The following is an 8,594-nucleotide window of genomic DNA, read 5'->3' as shown; positions in this document are numbered from 1 at the left end:
TCCAATATGCATCCTTGTGCGCAATATTAGATCATTTAAACAAACTATGCCATGAATGTGGCCATAAGATTGATCATTTGTGTTGAAAGGCATGAATCTTCACACATGATAGCTCATTTCTGAGAACACTTTTTAAAAATAATTGCCGTATTACAAGTTTATTATTTTTCCTGGTAACTTGGTCACATATAATGACACAATGCGAAGGTTTTACAAATTTTTTATTTTTTTGAAATTTTTACGCCCGTTACAAAATGCGGTCAAAACGGCTGGCATGACCGTTCCTAGCTAGTGGTTGGATCTTGGAAAAGTTTTGGTGTTTCTCTGATTAAATAGATATTTATGTACATAGAAATGATTTTTGGAAAAAGTAAAGAGCAAACTATGAAGCAGCCGCAGTTCAAATTTGACTCGCTTCCCGCTGAATCGGCGGAAATTTATCTTTTTCATGAGAGGTGGATCGAAACTTTTGGCACCCAACTATTTGGTCAATTGTGCATTATATATGGCCTAGTATTTTAGAAAATTGATTTGGTACAATTATGCAACAAATATATGGTAAGTCCTTCACAAAAAAACTTATTTTGGGCACCCAAAAAATGGAAAATTGTTTTTTCTGCAAAAGAAATAAAAACTCCCTTTATCAATGTTGTTTGCCAATCTAAGATGTAAACTTGTGCAAAATATGACATTATTTGAACAAATATTTGATAGGTCTTTCACAAAAAACTCATTTTGAGCATTGAAAAATGGAATGAAAAATTTGTCTATAATCAATCACGACCAATTTATATGGTCAAAAGGTCTTTAAATTGTTTGGTGCGTTCTGATTGGTCCATAGGAATATCACGCGGATCATGCATAAACCATCGTCGGATGCTTCTGGATCCAACGGCAGCCCTCACCCCCTCACGCAAACCCTAACTTGGATCCCCTCCTCTCCCCCGATCCACTCCTGTCAGACACCTCTCCCCTCTCCCCCGATCCACTCCCGTTGCCGCCGTCGCCCCATGCCAGGCGGCGGAACGAAGAGACAGGCCCCGCCGTGGCTGGCTTGCTCGCCGGCGCGCGCGTGCGTGCTTCGATGCACGGCGCTCCATCCTGCCGATTCCCCATCGTCTCCCACTGCCGCCAACCACATCTTCGCCTTTGTTCTCCCATAGCACGCCGCCGAGCTTCCCGCTCCCCTCCTCGCAGCTCCACAACTGCCAGATCTGCCGCTCTCCGACCCCTACGTCCTCGAGGTCGACTAGATCCGCCCCTCCCGCTATCTGAAGCTCGCCGCGACCCCTTGCTCGTGGCTAGGGTTTCGGCTGCGGTGCTGCGTCCATCGACGGTGCGTCTCAGGCGGCACCTCTCCGTCGCCCACCCCGGGCTCCGCGCAAGTTCATCCGCTCCGGTACCTCGAGGAGTTCGCGCGGCGGTTTGACCTCCTCGGGCTGGTCCAGTTTGGGGCGGAGGTGGTGAGCGTCCTCCGTGGCAGGGACGACGACGCTGGCTGGAGGGTGAGGCTCCCCTGTGCTTGGCACTTTGCCTAGCCGTGCGTGGCCGCCATCACTGGCAATTACTCGGTCCGATCTATCCCCCACTCGAGCTCCTTTGCTCCACGCCAGGATTCGACCTAGCTTTTGCAATCCTGCTAAACAATTTCAACATGAGAAACATGCCAAGAAACCACCAAACGTTAGTGCTTCGCACTAAATTTGGTTGGTCCCAGTTATAGTTTGCTTCGATTTTTGGTGTGATTTCTTAGCAAAGCTAACATGTTGTTGTCGACAGGTGAAAGGAACTGACGGGGGAGTGCTGCTGCCGGAGGAAGGCCATCAGGAGGTGGCCGATGTGGCGCAGTGGGCAGACCACCCCCTTTTTGTTATCCTGTAACAACCAGAGCCACACAAAGGTCTGGGCATTGCTGCTTGCTTTAGAGGACATGCTCATGCTGAATTTAGTTTTTTTCCTTCTCATTTCAAGTGCTTATTCCAGATGTGCTCTGCTCAATCATCACATTTCTTGATGCCAGATACTAGTAGCTGTTGGCACATTATTCAGTTGCTAGTTGTCTGTCCCACTGGATGCTGTGCGTCTTTTAGCAGCCCAGTACTCATTTGTAGGAAGGGTGGCATCACTTTGTTGGTTGTTCTTGAAGGTCAGTAAGACCATGTATTGATTGATCTTGTATGCTGCCATGGATACTTTGCAAGTGGTGATTTTCCAAGGTTGTTGTTACCATGGAGGTCAACGGGCGTCACAAGCCTACAAGAGAGTATGTCGACAGAGGGTGCAATGGTGTAAAACCACACAATAATTTTGGCAAAGTTGATCCCTGGACGGCGTGGGCGTACAGACCGCGGACCATCTCGTTGTTGCTGATGGGTATCTGCTTTTTAATGTGAGCTGCTGTTGGATCTCTTTTACCTGTGGAATTATTTATTTTTAGTTTTCTATAGAGATTCTTACCACAATGATGTCAGTAATACATTGCTGATGGTTGACCTACTATGGCATTTTTACCATTGTTATGATCACTGCGAAAAAAGAGAGTTAAAGAATTGCAAAACAACTGTATGTTTAATGGGCAAGTGTTGCTTTTATCGGTTTGCATGTTGCATGTTTGATGTTTTGCCTGAGCTCGGGATGAAATGGTACTGAATGCCTAAAACTAACATTAACAGTGTTCAGTTTAAGTGTACATTTTGAGATCAGTGCCAGTGTTTATAAACGCTCAAAATCTGTACAATATTTCTTAGATTAACGAGTGCTTACTGTATAATTTAGGAAATTTTTAATAATACTACAGCAGATGCTAATTAAATCAGGAAGTGAAGCACTACCAACCATACCGTACACAATGTTTAGTTCAAGTTTAATTTTCAGTTTAGTGTCAGAGTTTACAATCAACCCAAAAAATATATATCTGATTTTCACATTGACGAGTACAACTGCTTACTTCTCCCATTCCTTGGCTGGAGACTCTGTTTTGAACCGAGCCTTGCAGCAAGGAGGGAATGGCCGCATTTGTTTTGTGCTTGGACGCCTTCTCCTAGTTGTGCTAAGATTGAGGTGCCTGTTTAATTAACAAGCACCTTTCATCCCCACTGTGACAGTAATGCATTGAGGTGCCTCTGGACTGTAGTGTATTAGGTTGCCCGGAGTAGTAAAACTTAGTGTTGTATTGAGGATTGAGGGTGGTTGGGCTTATAAGTTAATCATCAACGTGAATGCTTTGTTTGTTTGATCCTCACAAGTTAATGCCTCGTTTGTCTGGGTGTGTGTCTACATACACAGGAGGTGTGTTTGCCGATGACCAAAATGTGCTGATTGTGGCGTCCGCGTGGATGCTTTACGGTTTGATCCACGCCCGGTACATCTTAACCACCAAGGGCTTGTCTCAGATCTGTAGAAGTTGCCGCCACTGCTGCTGCTGCAGGTGGAACAGGAAGAAGCCATCATGGCTGCTGCACATCTGAAGTGGTGAGCGCCACCCCATTTTTTTTGGTACTGAGAAGTGTTAGTTGGTACTGTGAAGTGTTAGTTGATGGTTGATTAGTCTGTTAATCAAAGTATTCTTACGTGTTGGTGAATATATACAGCAAACACCAGAGTTGATCATTAAAACATATGTCGCTCCTATTTTTTGTGTGAAAATGTACTAGTTATCTGCAATACAAGCTAGACATGAACCAACTCTTGCTTCTAAAGGAACATAGTATATATTTAGACCTCGTGTGTGATGCTATAGATTTATAAATTTTGATTTGTCTTATTCCCGAGATGGCACTATAAATTTTGCTTTGTCTTGTTGATAATGCCCTATGTCTTATGCAATTAGATTACATTTATGTTTGTTATGGTAATATAAAAAATATTCATGTTGTCAAAATTTTCACAGTGCGTGCCTTTCATTTCTTTAGTTTGATTGTTTCCCTTGTATTCAATATGCTTCTAATGGCTGATCCTTCCATTTTTGTTGTGGCATCTTTATTTTCACAGGTATTATGTGTTCTGGAAGATGGAAGAGGGATAAAACTTATTTTTGTTGAACTAATTTTTTTGTATTCTATTTTGTTTTATGTAGCATTTGATAGTTTTGTATAGGAACAAGTGATAATATTTTGTAGGGCTTTATGGCCTGTGATGTAAACATATTTAGTGCTGAAATATGAAATTATTTGCAAAATTTGTCGAAAAGGAGGATCATTTCTACGAATATGTGAATGGGCTGAAAAGAGTACTAGACCAACTCCAGGATTGAATTATTATTTGAATGTATAAAAAGGCTGAATGTAAACCAGAAATGGGCTACACAAAATTGTACCTATATTTTTGAAAGGCCAAACGTGCATAAAAATTGACGGGCTGACCAGTTGGGCTTTGCCCATGTAGTTGACAAAAATTAACAGAAATAAATATGCTAAATGGGCTGAATTGTTGGGCTCGGCCCATATAGACACCGAAATGGACCGGGCTGACTGTAATCAATGACTTTTCACTTGGTCGCAATTTTGCAACGTCAGCTAGCCACGTCGGATCCGACATGGCCTGGGCAGACAGCTAGCGACCAAAACAGAAGGTCGTAGGATCAACGACCTTTCCCATTTCAGAAGAAAGGTCGTTAATTTCAGTTTAAGACGGTCAGCTTTTGACCATCTGTTTTTGTCACAAAAAAGGTAACAAATGGAAAACAATGACCATTCAGTGACCAATAGTGATGGTCAAAAGTTGACATATTTCTTGTAGTGTATTCCCTTCTTTCATATCAATCATGACACCTATAGTGTGTAAAAACGGACTACCAAGTATAATAGGACAAGACGGATTGCAATCAATATCAAGAACAATCAAATCTATGGGCATATAATTCCTATTTGCAAGAATAAGAACATCATTAACTCTTCGCGAAGGCTTTTTAATAGTAGAATCCGCCAAGTGCAAATTAAGAGAACATTCTTCAATATCGGTAAGACCAAGCACATCACATAAAGATTTCAGAATTATGGAAACACTAGCACCCAAATCACATAAAGCAAAACACTCATAATTTTTAATCTTGACTTTGATAGTAGGTTCCCATTCATCATGTAATTTTCTAGGAACTGAAATTTCTAATTCCAACTTTTCTTCTAAAGCTTTCATCATGGCATCTACGATACGTTTAGTAAAAGCTTTATTTTGTTCATAAGCATGGGGTGAATTTATCATGGATTGCAACAAAGAAATACATTCAATCAAAGAGCAATTATCACAATTAAAGTCTTTGTAATCCAAAAGAGTGGGCACATCACTAGTTAAAGTTTTGACCTCTCCAAACCTAGTTTTACCAATTTTCTCATCAAGATTTTTACCCTCCAAATTATCGGGATGCCTTCTAGCTAAAGCTGACTATTCTTCAGTCACTTTATCATCAATTTTAATTTTCTAAATAAGGAATCAATAGAAGAAACACCAACCATTTTAAGATCTACATCATTTTCATGAAAGCAATCACTAGAAAATGCTTTTTTCTAAAAATTCTGTTTTAGCTTTAACATAGCGGTTCTTTTCTTACTTCCATCCATATAAACATATAAAGCTTTAATAGATTCATTGATATCAACCTTAGGTGGAAAAATTTTAATCTTGAGATTTTCCACATCATGCGAATTCTATCAATCCTTCTAGACATATCATCAATCTTATTCAATTTTTCTTCTATCGTAGTATTGAAAGCTTTTTGGGCATTGATAAATTCTTTAATATTACTCTCTAGATCAGAGGTGTTCTGATGTCTACTATGCAACCTTCTTCTTGTAGACGTTGTTGGGCCTCCAAGTGCAGAGGTTTGTAGGACAGTAGCAAATTTCCCTCAAGTGGATGACCTAAGGTTTATCAATCCATGGGAGGCTTAGGATGAAGATGGTCTGTCTCAAACAACCCTGCAACCAAATAACAAAGAGTCTCTTGTGTCCCCAACACACCCAATACAATGGTAAAATGTATAGGTGCACTAGTTCGGCGAAGAGATGGTGATACAAGTGCAATATGGATGATAGACATAGGTTTTTGTAATACAAAAATATAAAAACAGCAAGGTAACTAATGATAAAAGTGAGCACAAACGGTATTGCAATGCTAGGAAACAAGGCCTAGGGTTCATACTTTCACTAGTGCAAGTTCTCTCAACAATAATAACATAATTGGATCATATAACAATCCCTCAACATGCAACAAAGAGTTACTCCAAAGTCACTAATAGCGGAGAACAAATGAAGAGATTATGGTAGGGTACGAAACCACCTCAAAGTTATCCTTTCTGATCGATCTATTCAAGAGTCCGTAGTAAAATAACATGAAGCTATTCTTTCCGTTCGATCTATCATAGAGTTCGCACTAGAATAACACCTTAAGACACAAATCAACCAAAACCCTAATGTCACCTAGATACTCCAATGTCACCACAAGTATCCGTGGGTATGATTATACGATCTGCATCACACAATCTCAGATTCATCTATTCAAACCAACACAAAGGACTTCAAAGAGTGCCCCAAAGTTTCTACCGGAGAGTCAAGATGAAAACGTGTGCCAACCCCTATGCATAAGTTCACAATGTTCCGGAACCCGCAAGTTGATCACCAAAACATACATCAAGTGGATCACGTGAATATCCCATTGTCACCACAGATAAGCACATGCAAGACATACATCAAGTGTTCTCAAATCCTTAAAGACTCAATCCGATAAGATAACTTCAAAGGGAAAACTCAATCCATTACAAGAGAGTAGAGGGGGAGAAACATCATAAGATCCAACTATAATAGCAAAGCTCGCGATACATCAAGATCGTGCCGAATCAAGAACACGAGAGAGAGAGAGATCAAACACATAACTATTGGTACATACCCTCAGCCCCGAGGGTGAACTACTCCCTCCTCGTCATGGAGAGCACCGGGATGATGAAGATGGCCACCGGAGAGGGATTCCCCCTCCGACAGGGTGCCGGAACGGGTCTAGATTGGTTTTCGGTGGCTACAAGGGCTTGCGGCGGTTGAACTCCCGATCTAGGTTATATTCTGGAGGTTTCTGTATATATAAGAGGTTTTGGCGCCGAGAACAAGTCAGGGGGGTCTCCGGGCTGTCCACGAGGTAGGGGGACGCGCCTAGAGGGGGTGGGCGCGCCTCCCACCCTCGTGGGCAGCCCGGGACTCTTTTGTCCCAACTCTTTTACTCCATGGCCTTCTTCTGGTCCAAAAATAAGCTCCGTCAAGTTTCAGGTCAATTGGACTCCGTTTGGTTTTCCTTTTCTGTGATACTCAAAAACAAGGAAACAACAGAAACTGGCACTGGGCTCTAGGTTAATAGGTTAGTCCCAAAAATCATATAAAATAGCATATAAATGCATATAAAACATCCTAGAAGGATAATATAATAGCATGAATACTTCATAAATTATAGATCCGTTGGAGACGTATCATGTTCCTATTATTATTGTAAGAAGAATTACCATAATTATTAGAGGAATTTCCAGGGAAAGGCCTAGGATTAAAATTACCTCTATAAGCATTGTTATTAAAATTGTTTCTCGAGACAAAATTCACATCTACGGGATCACTATTTTGCTCAATCAAAGTAGACAAAGGCACATCATTAAGATCAATAGGAGCACTTTTATTAGCAACCAATTTCATAAGATCATCAACTTTTTTCACTCAACGTACTAATTTCTTCATCTGAATTATCTTTTTACTAGTAGGTGCTCTTTCGGTATGCCATCGTGAATAATTTGACATGATATTATCTATTAATTTAGTAGCTTCACCCAAAGTAATTTCCATAAAAGTACCAACTGCGGCAGAATCTAAAAGATTTCTAGAAACAAAATTCAATCACGCATAATTTTTTTGTATAATCATCCAAAAAATTAAACCATGAGTTGGACAATTTCTTAGAATCAGTTTCATACCTTCCCAAGAGTGCGCAACAAGTTAATGCTCAAGTTGCTTAAAATTCATGATTTGAGTCCTAAGAGAAATAATTTTCGCGGGCGGAAAATACTTAGTAATAAAAGCATCTTTGCACTTATCCCAAGAATCAATACAGGTGAATCAGAGGGGGAAAGTTGCGTGTTCGCTATGCTAGGGATGTGTGGCGGACGAACGGGCTGCGTATCCGGATTCGTCTCATCGTTCTGAGCAACTTTCATGTACAAAGTTTTCCCATCCGAGTTACGGATTATTTAATATTAATTATCAAAGTTTTAATCAATTTTCTATAAGTTGTTTAAATTATTTAATTCAAAATATTTTAAAAGTAATTTGCTAGGTGTACTCGAAAAGGTACCCAGCAGAACAGCACAGAGGCTGACCGGTGGGGCCCTGGTCAACTGTCCAGTTAACATTTGATTGGACCGTTGACTGGTCAAACCGCGAACAGTGTACGGGGGGCCCGCATGTCATTCTCTTTGGTAATTTTACACTGATTTAACATTTACACTAAGCAGCGGACCCCATTTGTCATTGAGTGATCTATTTATCAAACTTTTAATTAACCCCAGTGATGTTAATTAGGACGGTGGGGTTCGATTTCAGTGGGAGTTAGCGGCTGGATTAGTGCTTAAC

The 8,594-nt window shown here is 40.7% G+C and overlaps 1 long non-coding RNA gene across 2 annotated transcripts; it reads left to right on the top strand.

Moving 5' to 3' along the window:
- Window positions 1-946: 946 nt before the first annotated feature.
- Window positions 947-4,188, top strand: LOC109737358 (uncharacterized). 2 transcript variants are annotated; one of them, XR_012202492.1, is made up of 5 exons: window positions 947-1,683; window positions 1,780-1,900; window positions 2,202-2,389; window positions 3,286-3,471; window positions 3,991-4,188. It is a non-coding gene; the product is annotated as an uncharacterized lncRNA (long non-coding RNA). The 2 variants fall into 2 exon arrangements; XR_012202493.1 differs by having other exon boundaries at window positions 952-1,571.
- Window positions 4,189-8,594: the final 4,406 nt, after the last annotated feature.

The sequence above is a fragment of the Aegilops tauschii genome, chromosome 2, assembly GCF_002575655.3.
Source record: "Aegilops tauschii subsp. strangulata cultivar AL8/78 chromosome 2, Aet v6.0, whole genome shotgun sequence".
Lineage (NCBI taxonomy): Eukaryota > Viridiplantae > Streptophyta > Magnoliopsida > Poales > Poaceae > Aegilops > Aegilops tauschii.
Note: the sequence above shows the minus strand (reverse complement) of the source record. Positions and strands in the feature narration are given on the sequence as shown.